This window comes from Buteo buteo, chromosome Z (assembly GCF_964188355.1).
Source record: "Buteo buteo chromosome Z, bButBut1.hap1.1, whole genome shotgun sequence".
NCBI classification, from domain to species: Eukaryota; Metazoa; Chordata; class Aves; order Accipitriformes; family Accipitridae; genus Buteo; species Buteo buteo.
Window position 1 is genome coordinate 46,444,974 of NC_134204.1, and position 15,328 is coordinate 46,460,301.

At 40.6% G+C, this 15,328-nt stretch overlaps 1 protein-coding gene across 2 annotated transcripts in view; it reads left to right on the forward strand.

The window, feature by feature from the left end:
* The first annotated feature begins 3,777 nt into the window (after nucleotides 1-3,777).
* AOPEP (aminopeptidase O (putative)) overlaps nucleotides 3,778-15,328 on the forward strand; it is a 207,972-nt gene continuing 196,421 nt past the window's right edge. Inside the window, exons 1-2 of one of the 2 annotated variants that reach the window (XM_075021874.1) lie at nucleotides 3,800-3,853; nucleotides 11,186-11,242. The gene's annotated coding sequence lies outside the window, so the exon portion shown is untranslated. Of the gene's footprint in view, nucleotides 3,854-11,185; nucleotides 11,243-15,328 lie in introns of both variants that reach the window. The other variant, XM_075021875.1, reaches the window with a different exon arrangement.

A 15,328-nucleotide genomic window follows, 5' to 3' on the forward strand; every position in this document is an offset into this window, starting at 1 on the left:
TGGTGGTAAGAGCACCTATGGAAGCCAACAAAATAAATAAAAAAAGGCTGAGGTATGCCAGCTTCCTAGGCTTTTAGATTCAATTTCACACCTACCTGCTTCTATACCACCTCCTCCACCGTGCTTCCTTACTCGCTCTCAATTTTGTTTCCTGTTAAAGCATTTATAAACATTTATAACATCTATTACTTACATACCACCGCTACTAGACTGGAGGTGTGTGGGAGACCATCACAGAGTTCATGCTGCCTCTCTACTAAACCCTCTTCCCCTATCCTGCGTGTCTCTTGTTTCTTTAGATGGTATCTCTCTGGAATACTGGATGCTCCTTCCTCTGTGTTGGCGCAGCTTTTAGCTCAACTGGTTTTTAGGCACTATTGTCACAAACATAATAACTAACAGTGCAAGGCAAGCCATATGTTCAACAGAGTTTGAAAGGAGCCAACATCCAGTTTCAAACTATGCTCAAAACTGTGCACAGCCTCAATCAACTGCATCTTCAATCATCAAATATAATCTTCAACTAACATTTAACAGCTTAATTTGCTGTGCCAACAAAGTGCCATACTCACATGTAGTGTTGCTTTTTGTGGATCTAAAGAAGAGGTCATTTTTTAACATGGGGTCATACTGTTCTTGTACAGCGCAACCTTGTAATGTAACTGAAAAAGAGAATCTATGCTCAAGCTTTAATCTGCTTAGACTCTGCAGGATGGAGAAAATACTAGTTACCAGATAATACTAGTTACTAGATAACTGGCATAGTAATTAGTATATTAACTATGTCAGTTATGGCAATACCAGTCACTCCAGAATGCAATCTACACATCTTTTATTTCTTTGTGGTCAGCATCTTGTGAGCAGTTGAAAGGTGATTGGTAATTATAGTTTCTGAATTTTTAGTAATCTAGACTCAACATGTTGGACTGAGTTTTGCCCTCCTGTCCATGTTTCAAACACTCCTATAGAGCAACTGCTCCAAATAATTGCCACTGCTGTCATGTTTGGCACCAAAATAAAGTCGATGTGGTACTACTGAAAAATTTTTTTAAAAAGTATTTAGCAGTTACTTTCAGTGTTTTTGACTTTTAGAACTTGTCTTAAGCCTGATTGTTAAAGGTGTAAAATGTTAATACTACTGAAATATTGCCCAAATAAGATGTTAAAAAAATACCCCTTTATGTAATCTTTAGATTTTTTTGTGAAAGTTACAGCAATATTTTTACACTAAGCTTTTCTTTTTAATGGCAAATAAACTTCACTACTGGAATCACAAGCAGGTAGCTACTTTGCTCATGTTTAAGGCCAAATAAAGCAAGCCTCCAATATTCATGTACATCAGGCTATCCACTGTTCACTTGCCAACAGCAATCCAGACTGTTTTATTGTAAATGGGAAGGATGATGATGATGGCGATGATGATGTGCCATGCCATATGCATTTGGACAGCAACGGGAAATGGTATTTGTCAGAGAATAGCTCTTCTTTCAAGAAATAAATAGGTTCTGAGGTAAATACGGAGAAAGAGAGAGGTTGATTTATGCTCATGATGACGTTCTGGTTTAGTTTTTTTAGGCTAGAAGAATGCATTCCCTCAGTCACTGGAAAAGGCTGCCACATACACAAGTAAAAGCATGAACACTCCACAATGTTGACAATCCACTGATGCAATGCACAGTTATTTCAAGAGCTCTGTACATCCATATTGCATTGGTAGGAAACGTGACCTGTATTGTGAACTGAAAACAAAAAAAGCACTAAGGCTGCTGTAGTGCGGCTTTTGCTTAAGCTACAGCATTCTTGATCAGAAAAAAATGCATTGCTTTTCCAGTATTTGCGAAGTAATGTGTACTTTCATGATAATTTACTCTTGTTTATATATGTCAGACCTTCTCAAACAGAACTCTTAAAAATACCAGTTTCATCTGGATTCAGGACACATACTTAAGCCTATCCAAAGCAGTACACTGATTTCAGACTCAACCTTTCCTTGTTTACTGCAGATAGCACTAGCCAGAAAGTCCTTCCTAAGTATGGGTAGTGTGGCTGTAATCCTCAGAGAGAGGACCCTGTACTGGATCTGGCTAGGTCAAGGATATTTTCTATTATCTTCCTACAAGTGCTAGTATGTGCCAATTATTTTGGAAAGACTGAGATTTCTAGTAGTTCTTGACACTTTAAAAACCACCTCCGTCAGGTCTGCTCTGAGTAAGTTTGCATTTCACAATGGCAAGCAGGCATCCAAATGTCATCAGGCTCCCGAGTCCAATGTTTGTGAGCCTCCAAAACCTCAACATTTCTGTTCAATTGTGATTTGAGCTCCCAGCTACCTAAATTTCTGCAAGGCAGTCTTTAAGACATCTTTGAGTAGGTTTATACTGCAGCTGATGCAGAGTTCCTTAACCATGAAAACACACGGGCTAGGTCTGGAACAGAACTTTACAGCTGACTGTGAGGTGGAGACCAAGCTATTTCACCCTGGCACGGAAGCAATGTAAGGCAGATATATCGCTTTCAGGGTCTGAAATTCATTGCTGCACTGCTTTGTGGAGATATCCCTACATTTTCTGCTAGCAGGGATTCATAAAACTAAACCAAATCCTTCTCAGAAGGATTCTCAAACTACATTCCCAAATTCCCTGCCTCACATACCCTGTCCAGTAGGGACAGGAGGTTTGCACAACAGATGATCTCTGTGTTTCTTTCCCCATAATCCAAGGACAACAGCATCTGCTTGAGTGAAGGAAGCTTTGTTTGCAAATTTCCCTGGTTAGCAAGGATCTGAATCCAAATTTCCCACCTCCCTTGAAAAGGCAATAGGGAGTTCTGGGAGAGACTCACCCAATTTCCCCTCTCACTTTTCATAAATAATTAAATATTCATGGTGCTAAGGAGAAGGAAAAAGTGACTTTGCCAAGCTGTGGTTAAGGCACTTGTATTGGAAAGCCAAGTTTGAATCCCTATTCTAATGAATATTTAATTAGCCCTCTGATACCAGACAAGCTGCGGAGCCATTTCCATTCCCTCCTCCCCCACTCCTTTCGCTAGCCTCCTCAAGGAGCCCGGGCACCTGCGCACCGAGAACTGAATAAACGGCAAGACTCAAAAAACTGAACACCGCAAAGGTAAACTCGGCGTTTCAGAGACCTTTCATGGTTCCGATTTTAACAGCCAGCGGCCTGCCCACCATTCCTAGACAGCTGCAGAGCTGATACAGTGCTAGCAACCGTGGGACGCTTTCAGCGGCTACTCCTTTTGCTGACAGGAGGTACCAGAGCAGTTTGCCAGTGAGAAGCCTCCTCGGCTGGCCCGGGAGCCAGCCGGCAGCTCCAGCACCCAGCCAGCTCTGAGACACAGAAGCAGGGGGGCTACGCCAGCAGCTAACCAGCGATCAACCGCTCCAAGAGCTTAACCGTTCCCTGCCAACCTAAACGGCAGCATGAAGGATCTAATTAAACCTGTGACGTAAAACTAAATGCTTTTACTTATACCCTAAGCTGAGGTCTGTGGGGTGTTGGCTGCCCGGCACACCGACGGCAGGGCCCCACCTCAGCCCGCAAAAAAAAAAAAAAAAGTGTGCTCCTCCACCCTGTGATCTTACCGTGCCTGCAAAGGCTGGTACCAGCAGCCAGGCGACTCTGACGCCGCTGACTACCGCCAGTTACCTCAGAGGGCCGGCTCCCGCTCCGCCCCCTCACGCCTCACGCCGCCGCCGCCGCCTCACGGGCGTGGGCGGAGCCTGCGGGGCCCGGGGGCGGGGCGGGGCAAGTGGGGCGGTGCCGGGCGGGTGAGGTCATCCAAAAGCGCCGCGGCCGTGCCGGAGGGCGGCGGGGGTTCGGCGTGAGCCCGGCAGGTAACGCCGCGGCTGCGGCGGGCGGTTGGTCGCGGCAGCGGAGCGGGCCGGTAGCGGCCGTTGGTCGCGGTCGCCCCCGCCCCCTCTCCCGTCAGACGGCTCCACGCGCGCCGCGCCGTGCGGCCTCGGGAGCCGGCGGGTTGGCGGTGTAAACGGCCGCCGTTGTAAGCGTTCCCTCTCTGTTCACCCGCCAGCCCCGTGCCTCCGGCCTGGCGCGGCGCCCCGGGCGAAGGAGGCGTGAGGGGGGAGCCGGGCGCCCCGTAAGGGGCCGGGGCGCGCTGGCTTCCCTTGAGCCGCCGCCTTTCCCAGCGGGGGCGTCGGGCCGATCCGTGCGAGGCGCTGCTGGAAGTTCGAACGTTGCCGTCCCTGCCTTGCCGTAACGAACTGAACTGCTGCGGCGGGAGAGTAGTCAGCAGTAGGGCGATCAGCGTGCGGGATGGAATAGTAGGGGATGTGCAGCCAGCAATACCCGTCGTCTTCTCTCAGGCCACTTAGGCGGCTTGAATCGGTGCTCTTCCTGTAGGGGTCTAGTTTTAAGTATAGTTTCATGAAAGAACTTTAAATGCAATTCTGCCCAAGCTTCTCGAGGCTGGTTAACAAGCTTTTCTGCTCACTGGCTTCATCAGCACTTTGAAACGTGCAGGTGAAAATCATGTCTTAGTATGTGACGGTTTGTAATTCATCTGAGGATTTCAGTTTAGTTGTGTGTTAGGTCCTTTACTCAGGATAATGCTTAGTTTTGCAAAAGTCAAGCCGAGTGACAGAGGTGGCCTGCCAATGACAACATTGGAAAGAGAAGACACTTCTTCTGATTCCAGCCTTAAGGAAATAGTTCTTTCACACTGTAGGTGGTATTTAATAAATGACAACTGCACTGAGTTAAAAACAGTCACTCTATTTCAGCACGGGTTTGATTTGGACACTTCCTATGTATGAATATCTTCTCAACTGCATGCTCCACCTCCTGAAAATCAGACATGCACCCCCCCCTTTCATGTGTGTGTTGAGTTGAAGTAAAATCCAAGGTAACTTTTCACCTCTTTAATGCTGTTCATCATCTCCACAGAGTCACTGAGGTTGAAGGGGAGCGCTAAAGATGACCTAATCCAGTACCTCTGCTCAGGCAGAGTTAGGTATAGCAGGTTGCCTGGGACGATGTCCACCTTGAAATCATGTTGTAAAATAAAAAAATTGAAAACTCCATCCTTACACAAATGGGTTTTCTATAAACATGGTAATTGTAGATTTGTGGGCAGGGACTTGGAAAATGTTTAGCTGCATATATTTGGGCTCTTTTAATGATTTTTAGGTGTTTGGTCACTACTGTAATACAAAGAACTGCCGATAGATTAAAGAGAGTTTATGGGGAATATCAGGATGATCTTGCTAGCTCATTTACCAATAGTAAGTTATCTTCTGTCTCAATCTTTGGTTAATTATGGGTTTTTCTTCGGGAATGGGTGGTTTAGGGGCGGAAGGGGACTTGGATTTTTTGGTGTTTCCCTTCTCATTTCATCTGAAAGAAAGAAGGAGTTTTCTGTCTTGACTTGTAATTTCAACTAATAGGAGGCAAATTCCACTGCTGCTAACTTGTAGTTGGTAAAGAAGGTCTTCCATTATGCTCATTGTTTCTATAGTTTCCAGACTTAAAAGGAGGCTTCTAGAAAGGCACCAGCTGCTTTGTCAAGGAATATTACTAAGTGAATTAATTTTCACATCAAAGCATCATTAAGATGTGCACTGGTCTTCTTGTGACGCAGAGTGAGGTCTGCAAGCTCTTTTGTATGGATTGGTTGTAGTAGTTTAACAGTAGCAAATGTTTCTGTTAGTTTGTTTAAGTGTTACTTTAATCTAAAGAACTCATTCCGGCTTTAAAAAGGCTTAAGATGGCTCAGCTATTTGTGTTAAGTGTGTGGAATAAAAATAAGTTTGTAATTACTGAAAATTATGTATAGATATTATTTGATATTTAAAGAGTAAAATTGCTGTTGATGCTGATGTTCAAAACTGACTCTTGGTAAGATCTTAGTGTCTTATACTGTGTGAAAAATTTATAAAACTGGATTTGTAAGAAGCTTCCTTGAAAGCATTTTAAAGGGAATTAGTTATAAACCTCTTATAATTATTAAAGAGAGTGTTTATCCAAAAGACACCCCCCGCCCCCCCAGTTTTCACTTTCTTTAAATGCTAAGTGGGTGTTGTGGTTATTGTAGGTTATCATTCTAACACCTGCATGTTGAAAGCAACTGAGTTAGCTTTTATGTATGGACAAAGCAAATCATGCTTAACTGAAGGTGAAGAGAAACCAAACATGGCTTTATTTTGCACTGTCTTTTACATGGGGATAAAAAGCTGGTGGTGTTTATATGTGTAGTATCTGGATATTGGCCAGTGGCATGTAGGGAAAGTCTGTGGTACTGAAATACTTCTATACCTTTTGAAGTAGTACTTTCATACTTTAATGTTTGTTAGTAAGTATATTGCCAGGGTAGTTCAGATGCCCATTTTTTTTCTTCTTCACTTTCCTCTGCAGGACAGGATTATGTTTCCAAGTTCTTCCTTCTCCTATCTCTCTATTTCATTTTTCTTTTAACTGTAATAACAAAGTGTGCATTACTATGTATTTCTTACCACAAAAAAAAATGTTTTTTGCTATAGTATTTTTAGGAATTTTATTCTCTAATCTTGTCTACTTTGCAACCATGTTTTATTTTGCCTGGAAGCTCTTTTCTTGGGTTTGCTTTCAGAGGTGTATGATTCTAATTCAGGCTGATGCTTTCTGTATTAAGTGGAGAAGCAATGTTATACAAATATCATTCCATGAAGGATCACTTCTCCCCTTTTTCCCATTCTTTGTGCCTTTTATGCAACTCCATTATGCACAGATAATCAAGACTGAGTCTATTCATGTTGGCCACCATCTGCTATTATTGTGTTTACTCTTTTGCAAACATCTGTCTTCTAAAATATTAAAACATGTAACCAAACAATTAGCTTGCCTTATATTTTTAGGACTCATGCAGTACATTTGATAAGGAAGGTGCATTGAATGTGAGGTCTGTTTTAAAAATGTATTAGTAATTTGTTGCATCTTTGTGTGTAGAAGTAGTATCACAAAAAGCAGTGTTTGTAAAATGATCACCAAGAGTTTGTGGTAGCATTACAGTTCCTAATTTGTTTTCATGCTTAGAATCTAGCTAGCGAACCTCCTTTTCTAAAGGTGAAATGCATTACTTCCAAAAAAAAATGAACACCAGATACTTGTATTATGGATGGAATATAGCAAAAAATATCGTAGAAGACAATGTTGTGTAAGAGAAGTATCTCAAAAAAGATGTCAGAAGTAATGGCTCTAGTATCTTCTCTATGATGACAGTACCTTGATATGTGCATAAAGTAGTGAGGAACTTGTCATATCAAATTCAAGCAGTACTGACTCAGAACAGTGTATTGAGGAAGCAGTAGTAAAAGATGTACTATTTGCATAGACAAAGCTCAGATATGTACAGAGAACTTCCAAGGTGTAGAGCAAGGATATTGCTTCAGCAGTTGAGGTAGTATGTTTCTCGTATTATGTGAACACCGTGATTACAATTCATTCTCTTAACCTGTTAAGGAAGAGTGAAAGGAAATGCAGAATGAATAGAAGTTCAGTTATAAGAGTGTATTAGATAGCTGGACCACAAAATAAACCAAATGATACCTGCATGCTTTGACATTTGCATGACAGAATGCATACCAATGGCTTTTGCTTGTCTGGAAAACACTTTAGAGGTATTTGAACCATGTTAGCAACAACGTAGGGAAAGTTGTTAAAAAGTAGGGAAGAATCGTGCCTTTGTATACCTAGGTTTGACTTGCAAATTTGTGTAACATTGCAGCTCCTGTTGATTTTGCTTGGGATTTTGATAAGCTGTGTTTAGTACTTGTGGTAGAAAGTATGTTGGTGGGATAATTATATTATGGGTTTTGTACATTTTTGCGAAGACTTGGTTGAAGAAAATATAGAAGTTGCATTTAATCAAATGCAGTTGGAATGAAATGGTAAATTAAATCATCATTTACAGCCTCTTCTGTTGAACTCCCCAAATTATCACATATTTATGAAAAGACATCACAGTTCAAATAAGAGGAGAGCATGGGGTTTACAAGCATGTTTGATTGTTGCACAGCTACACTTTTTTTCTTTTTTTTCTTCTCACCTGTCTCTTATACCTGTCATTACAACTTTTGGCTTCTGTGAGGGCACACATACTTTCTCTCTGTCTCACCTCACTGATTTAGTCATGTTGGACCAATGAGGGACAGTCTATGTGTAGATGCTAAACTTCAAACAAAATATCAGCATGTGCTTTACAGTATTGTTGAAATAGCAGTACTGACTGAAAGCAAAGATATAGATGCCTAGCATGTAAATAAATGCAACAATATATATAAATGTGTATCTTTTTGCCCTGTTCAGTAACGGGTTTTCACAATGGTCCTTTCAAGAAATTAAAAAACCCCACGTTTTAGTTCTGATATTACATTCTGCAGTAATTTTTATCTTCCTTTTCTGTTGAAGTGCATCCTTTGTTTATCAATTTTTGCTTGTGGTTTTGGTTTTTTTTCACTTGGTTTGATTTCTGGTTTGCTTTAATGTGATTCCTATGTCATCAGTTTCATTGCTACAGAAGTTGGCTGTATAGTCAGTAATTGCCTTGATCTTTTACTTTTCTTCTTGATACTAAAAGGCTGTCTATTTAAGTGACCAAATAAACAGTTCATTCCTGTCTTTTCTTCTTGGATAAAACTGAGACATTCTCCCAGGGTGGTTGAGATCCAGTGTTGGATAAGCCAAGCACAGCCTGAAGGAGGAGTAGATATCCATCTTGTCTGGAACAAAACCATTTATCCATGTATTTTAATGTCATAAAATTAGCAGTGCTGTGGAAGACAATGCATCTGTTCATCTCATGTCAAGTTAATTCTTATGTAACATGGCTTTGGGCCCAGATGAAACATTTAAATCATCTTTCTAGCTCTTGATCAGGTGACTATCATATAAATGCCTTAAAATACTTCTGCTAGATTCTTTGAAAATCTGCGTAGCCTTATACGGTTTTTCTGTACTGCAAATACATCATTTTACCATTAAATTTCTTGTTAATAAAGCAAGTACAAGTAAAATAGGATTAAAAAGCACAACTATTTTGCAGGTCTATTAATATTTGCTCCTTCTAAAAAATCTGGAAAATATGTTGTGTTAGCACTGATTATACTTATCTTCTATAAATTTTGGTGTGACGTAAGTCTGAAGTTGCAAGAAGAATAGTTTAAAGGCAGTGTGTGTTGTTTGTATTTTGTAATCACTTATAGTTTTAAAGTGAGAATTTTATTGCATATGTATCCAACTGATGTAATGCGTAGTGGTGTAACATTACTCCCACACAAGAGGGCACACCAAGTCCTCTGGAATATAATTACAGAAAACCTTTTCAGTTAGGGTAAATTAATATCTGCAAAGAAAATAATAAAAGCACACCTTGAATGTGGTGCTACATATAATTTTTAACAAATGTTTTGTATGAAAACTTTATGTATGTGCCAGAAAACTTAACTAATCTTGCATTAAAGTCCTTTCAGTTTAGTTCGGTGAATGTTGTGAAGTTCTGTGACTGAAGATTAGCACTGTTGTTTAGGCTGGCTTGAAGAAAAGTAGTAATTAATCTAACACTCATGTCATCATTTCTTTCTTACCATAGTGTGTTATAGTCAAAAGATTATAAATACAAGAGTTCCCATAGTGAAGTGAAGTTCCAGGATTCAAATACAAACATTTAATGATCTGAAGAGTTTTTAAAAGTTATTGTTAACTTTTGGTAAAGTTCTTTTGTGTTCACATTGCAGGTTTTATTTTGTATTCTCTCTCAGAAAAAAGCACAATGCTTCTCTGTTTCCATCCCTAAAATTTATGTGTGGAATGAACTTTTTTACAGGTACATTAGTGTTACTTGAAGATTTTTTGTCTTTGGGTTCATCTTAATTTATTACTGAAGTACCAGTTGATTTAAGTTTTAAGGACCTTTTCCCCTCAGTCTTTTCTGTACTAGTTTTAGCTTTGTAATTCTGTTTTAGAGCTTTTTAGAGTCAGTGGAGGGAATAAATAATTAGACTTCACTATGCTTTGGGGCTTCTGTTCATCTCTTCCCTTTTCCTATCCCTCCCTTCCTAAGACATTTAGTGGCCAAATATCTATTAAAAGCACTAGGTACTATCTCTCTAGATCTGTATACTTCCTGAAAATCTCTCATATAGTTTGCAGATGTCTTAAGATGCTTTTATAAAGATTCTTAAGGAATTTTCTTTCAGAAAACAGACAATGCAGACAATATTGTTTAGGCATCTTCATTGTTACAAACAATTAACATTTTTAAGTAGCCACTCGGAACACTGTGTGGAAGATCACCCTAGTAATACAGCAATGAAATACATATTAAAGCTAAATTCTATGTGGAAAATAAACCACCAACTTCAGAAAAGTGATGTAGTCTGACTATTTCTAAACATATAATCTATCTTGGAAATTTCTGGTTAATTAACCTTGGAGCAGAAGAGTAATATTTTGTTTGTCCTCTTGTTATTTCAGCTACATTCTAGACTTCTATTGAAAATGTAAAGACACTGTTTCCTGGGGATATATTTTGGTATACTCGTTCTTAAAATGATGTATTTCTGTTCTTATTCTTTATTTGCTCCTTACCTTTTGTCACAAAATGGAGCGGTTTAGACTGCTTAAAGAATCACTTCTAATGGTATCAGCAAAAGAAAAATGATTTAATAGGAATTTATATAACAGCGCAACTTCACAGAATTTGATGGCAAGGTTCACTGTATTACTTAATACATGGATGAAATGCACAGAAGAAAATTAAGTTAAAAAATTAAGTAGTATCAGCCCAAGTCTTGTCAGCTTTTGTCGACAGAACTCCAAGCTTTGCAAACAGAAAAGTTTGCGATCTCTGACAGGCATCCCACTCAGAGGGGGATGCTGGTTGCAGCCTGCTGTGGTCCAGGAGAGCTCAAAAGGTCTCACTTAGTACCACTGTTTATAGGTTCAGGAGATGATTGACTTTAGTGATAAGCAAATTACTGGGATTCCAGCTGCACCGGTACCATTTCAGGTGAGTTACAATTCCGATAAGGAAGACTCCGGGGCTGTTGGAGAATGACTTAAGATTCAGATATGGGATGCTCCAAGGCGGTTAGGGAAGGAGTGGGATATGTCTCAAGGTTGTTACAAGAGAACTAGTTATCTCTGCTTCTGTTTTGTTTTTTGTTTTTGCTGGACAGCAGGAGTCCTTGAGATGGTCTGCATGACACCCTGTCTTAGCCGTGTGAGAGTTCCAGGTATGGTCAAGGAACGCTTAACCACCCGCCTCATTACAGTTATGCTAAGGCCAAGCGAGACTTCCCGAGTTCGTAAATCAGACCAAAGAAGGGGAAAGAAATGCACCATCACGTTCCACCCCGTGACTTAAGTCAATCCATATCTGTCCCACAGAGTGGCGGTATGGTCGCATCTTGCCTCTGAGAGTATAAACAGCTCATTTCTTCATCACTCGAACTATTTATCTCTGAACTGTTACGGGGGGATCCTAGTAATTGTACATCCTCTTCATTTCCTCCAGTCTCAGTTTTTCCACCTCCACATGCAGTACAACAAGATTTAGTTCCTTTTCCCCTTTTTTTCTTTCAATACCTATATGCCAATTGGGTGTTCGAATCTCTTAAGCCACATTTATTTCAAACATCCCAATCATTTCTCAAAGTAAAGAATAAATCAACATAAGTTACCTCATCCCATTTTTCAGTCTTACGACAAAACAGCATTAACTGTAATATTGTATTATATTTCCAAGGTCCATTTTCTGGCCGCTTCTCACCATCCTCTAATCAGTATTGTGGCCACCCCTGATTACAGTAACATTTTAACTGATCTTTTGTCAGGGGCCCCCCACCAAATTTATTCCAGTTCTTTAGGATGCATCCTAAGGGAGAGCAGGAGGGTACTTCCTGAGAAGCAATAGCACTCGTTTTGGTACTGAAAACAATTTACGTGGGATGTCTCCCTTCATCTTCTGCGGCGTATCCTCCTTGATACGTCTTACGTAGGATCCAAATGCTCACTGCTTTTCAGTAGTGTTCCTCTCCCCCCTTTTTTGAAAAAAATACCTCTTTTAAATAGCATTGCACTTTTGTGTCACTTACTGCCCAGCTGCACGAGAGGAGCTGATGGAATCCCCGAGCAACAGGTCGGTGCGCGCTGGAGTCCACTCAGTTCTTTTCTCCCCGTTGGGTGTGGGAAGATGATCCGGGCAAGGCTGTCAGCGAGGTCCCATCTGGGTAGCCAAAACCTGTTGTCCTAAAAGCGGATTCATTTACCCGGTGTGCAAGCCAATAACACACATAGTCGAGGTATTTTCAAATTAATTTCAGTGATGCGTGTGATCGCATGCCTGTCTTAAGATAGCACACCCTTGTCTCAAAAATCCTCACATTTATACACTTCACTAATGCATATTCATTTTTATTTTCCTTAATGATTCCTTACTTATTTTTTACCCTTTATGTAAATTAGTGCACGCACTCTGTCTTCTTCCTTCGTTACCTTCCTTAGAGTAGGTAGTATCATTTGAGTAGGTGGTCAATGAGTCAGTGGTCACAATCTCACCCTGTAGGAATTACCTTTTGCCTACTTCTTCCCTGATCTTGGCCATTCCAAGTTGTTCTTCAAGGTTTATTGACCAGACCACAATTCATTACCTTTCCTGACATAAAGCCCCATTGTCTAGTAGTTAGTTCCTAAACGCTAAATCATGTCTAGTTATTGTTTCCATATTTTAAATATTAACGTAATGGAATTGTACACAGGACTTTAGCAGCTCCCTGGGTATTTCAGTCATATTATACATATTAATTGATAACAGATTTAGGTCATCATGTTGTAACAGTTTTCTCACCTATGTAAGAATCATTCCGTTGGGGGTAGGTAGTATGTCGTGATATGACTGTAGTTTGATTGTGGCAACTGGTAAGTTTTGACAGGAGCTGAATAGTTAAGATTGTATCCCACAATTTTGGTAAAGTTACAAACACAGGTCTTTGAGTGGTTGTATATCTCCATGGTGGTATTGTTGCTATTGTTGTTGTTGCCATCAATACAGATTCATTTGTTCCTGTAAAAGAAAAGAAAGAGAAGTCTTGGTGGAGAGGGCTGAACGGGTTATCCCTTTTGTGATGCAGGATAAATCCACCTAGCACTGATTCTGTGTTTTGTACCACTGCTATCAGTAGCTTCCCAAGCAAGTGAGCTACAAGGTTTAGAGTCATAGGCATAGTTCCAATTTGCGGCAGATTCACCAGAACAGGTTGTCCGGGTGTATTTTCTCAGCTTGTTTAATTGCTCGGGTTAGAGACAAAAGTCCTCTGCACTCCAAGTATCTCTGCTCTGTTTCTTTAAGTACAGTTGAGCTAAACAGTAAAAGATCTCTTTGGTCTGTTAGGGCCAGTTTGGGACAGATGACAGTAAGTACCATGTTCTGCAAAACCCCATTCTGCTATAATAGGATCGCGGGGGTGAATTGGTCCCAGTGATTGATATGTTTTTAATTCCTGTATTAAGGTTTTAACTGCCTCTTCTTGTTCAGAGTTCTATTTCCATAGTTTTCCCTTCAGTAAAAGTGAGTAAAGTGGGCAAGCAATGATAGAAAATTCAGGTACATGCATTCTCCAGTATAAAGTACCCATGAGTTGTTGTAGTTCTTTCCTAGATTGGGGCATTTCTAACTGGTCTTTTGTACTTAGGGTGTCTGGTGGAATCACTGTACTACCTGCAATCAACCAAGTACCTAAAAATTTTACCTCTCTGCCTGGCCCTTGATATTTCTCAGGTGGGATCTCAACTTCTGCTCTGTGTAGTGCCTGTCGCATTGCTGCTGCTGCTTCCCCCACTGTCTCAGGGGAAGCGCCCCTGATTAGAATATTGTCTATATATTGGTATAGTTTCACATCCTGGGGGAGTGAGACTGTAAATGTTCTGCAAGCGCAGCATAAGCAACTGTGGGAGAATGTTTATATCCCTGTGGGAGTCTGTTAAAGTGAATTGTACACCTTCCCAAGTGAAAGCAAATTTCTTTTTGTTTTTCTGTTGTAAGGGGATCATGAAGAACATGTCTTTCACATCTAATGTTGCCATCCATGGTTGTGCAGCTGCTTGCAAAGTAGTTGTTAAGTTTGCGATGTTTGGTATAGCAGCTGCTAGCGGGGCTGTATTGGCATTCAAGTGCCCCCAATCAATTCTTAAACGCCACCTCCCATCCAGTTTACGGACTGGCCAGATGGGTGAATTATATGGGGAGTGAGTTCTGGAGATGATTTTTGTTTTCTCTAAATCTGCTATTGCCTCTGAAATTCCATTTCATGCTGTAGCAGAAGTCGGATATTGTGGCACATTAGTAATCTGTGAATCAGGAACTGCAAGGGCTGCACGGCATACATGCATTCTAGCCTCTTGATTTTTGTCAGGGTTGGGGTTTGAACCAAATGACCACACATTACCATCCGGCAGACACCAGGCTCAGCCCTTCAAAACATCAAAACCCCAAATATTTTCATTGTGATCCTTGATAGCAAACTGAGTAGAGCACATACGTTTCTCATCCGGGAGCCATAAATGAACTTTCAAGGTTGAGCACAGAACAGTTGCTCCATTTACTCCAGTGATTTTAACTCTTTGCTGTCTGGGTCATACACCCAACTTCTCAGCATCTTGTTTTGTTAAGATTTAAATTTGTGCTCCTCTGTCTATTAGGAATTTCACTAACTGTTGTCAAGGGCCAACTGGAATCAAAATGTATGGGCCATTGTTATCTATCCATTGATACGATTTCATTTGCCAGACCGACAGACTAAATCATTGTCTGGGTGCTACTAGGTTTTTTTTTTCTGAATCTTTGGGAGAAAAAAGGTTATTACTCCCTCTCAGAGGAGGAATCAGTGTCTGAGTGTTTGGAGCATTTACTGTCTGATTGTTGCCATCATTATGTTTCTGAAATGTGTGAATTAGACTCTGGATAACCCTGGCATTTTGTCTTTGAATTGCAGTTCTAGGGATACCTAGTGACAGTGCTTGGTTGTATAATTCTCTCCACCTCTGAACCCTGGATTTATGATCTATCAGTGGGTTCCTGTTCTTGGGGGTTATTTTGGGTTGATTGTTTAAGTTGCCTAACATTACGACCTATCTTTTTGGTTTCATCAGATTGTCCCATCCCATTTCTTGTCCATGATTTATGATGTCATGCATCAGTGTTGCCCAGGTGGGGAGATTCCCTTGCACTAGGGCTTCTTCTTTGTCGTGACTGACTTCCCTCATGGCCAAAAGGGCATTGAAGTCTGCGGCTTTCCTGATTTCATCTTTTTTGCAATGAGGTA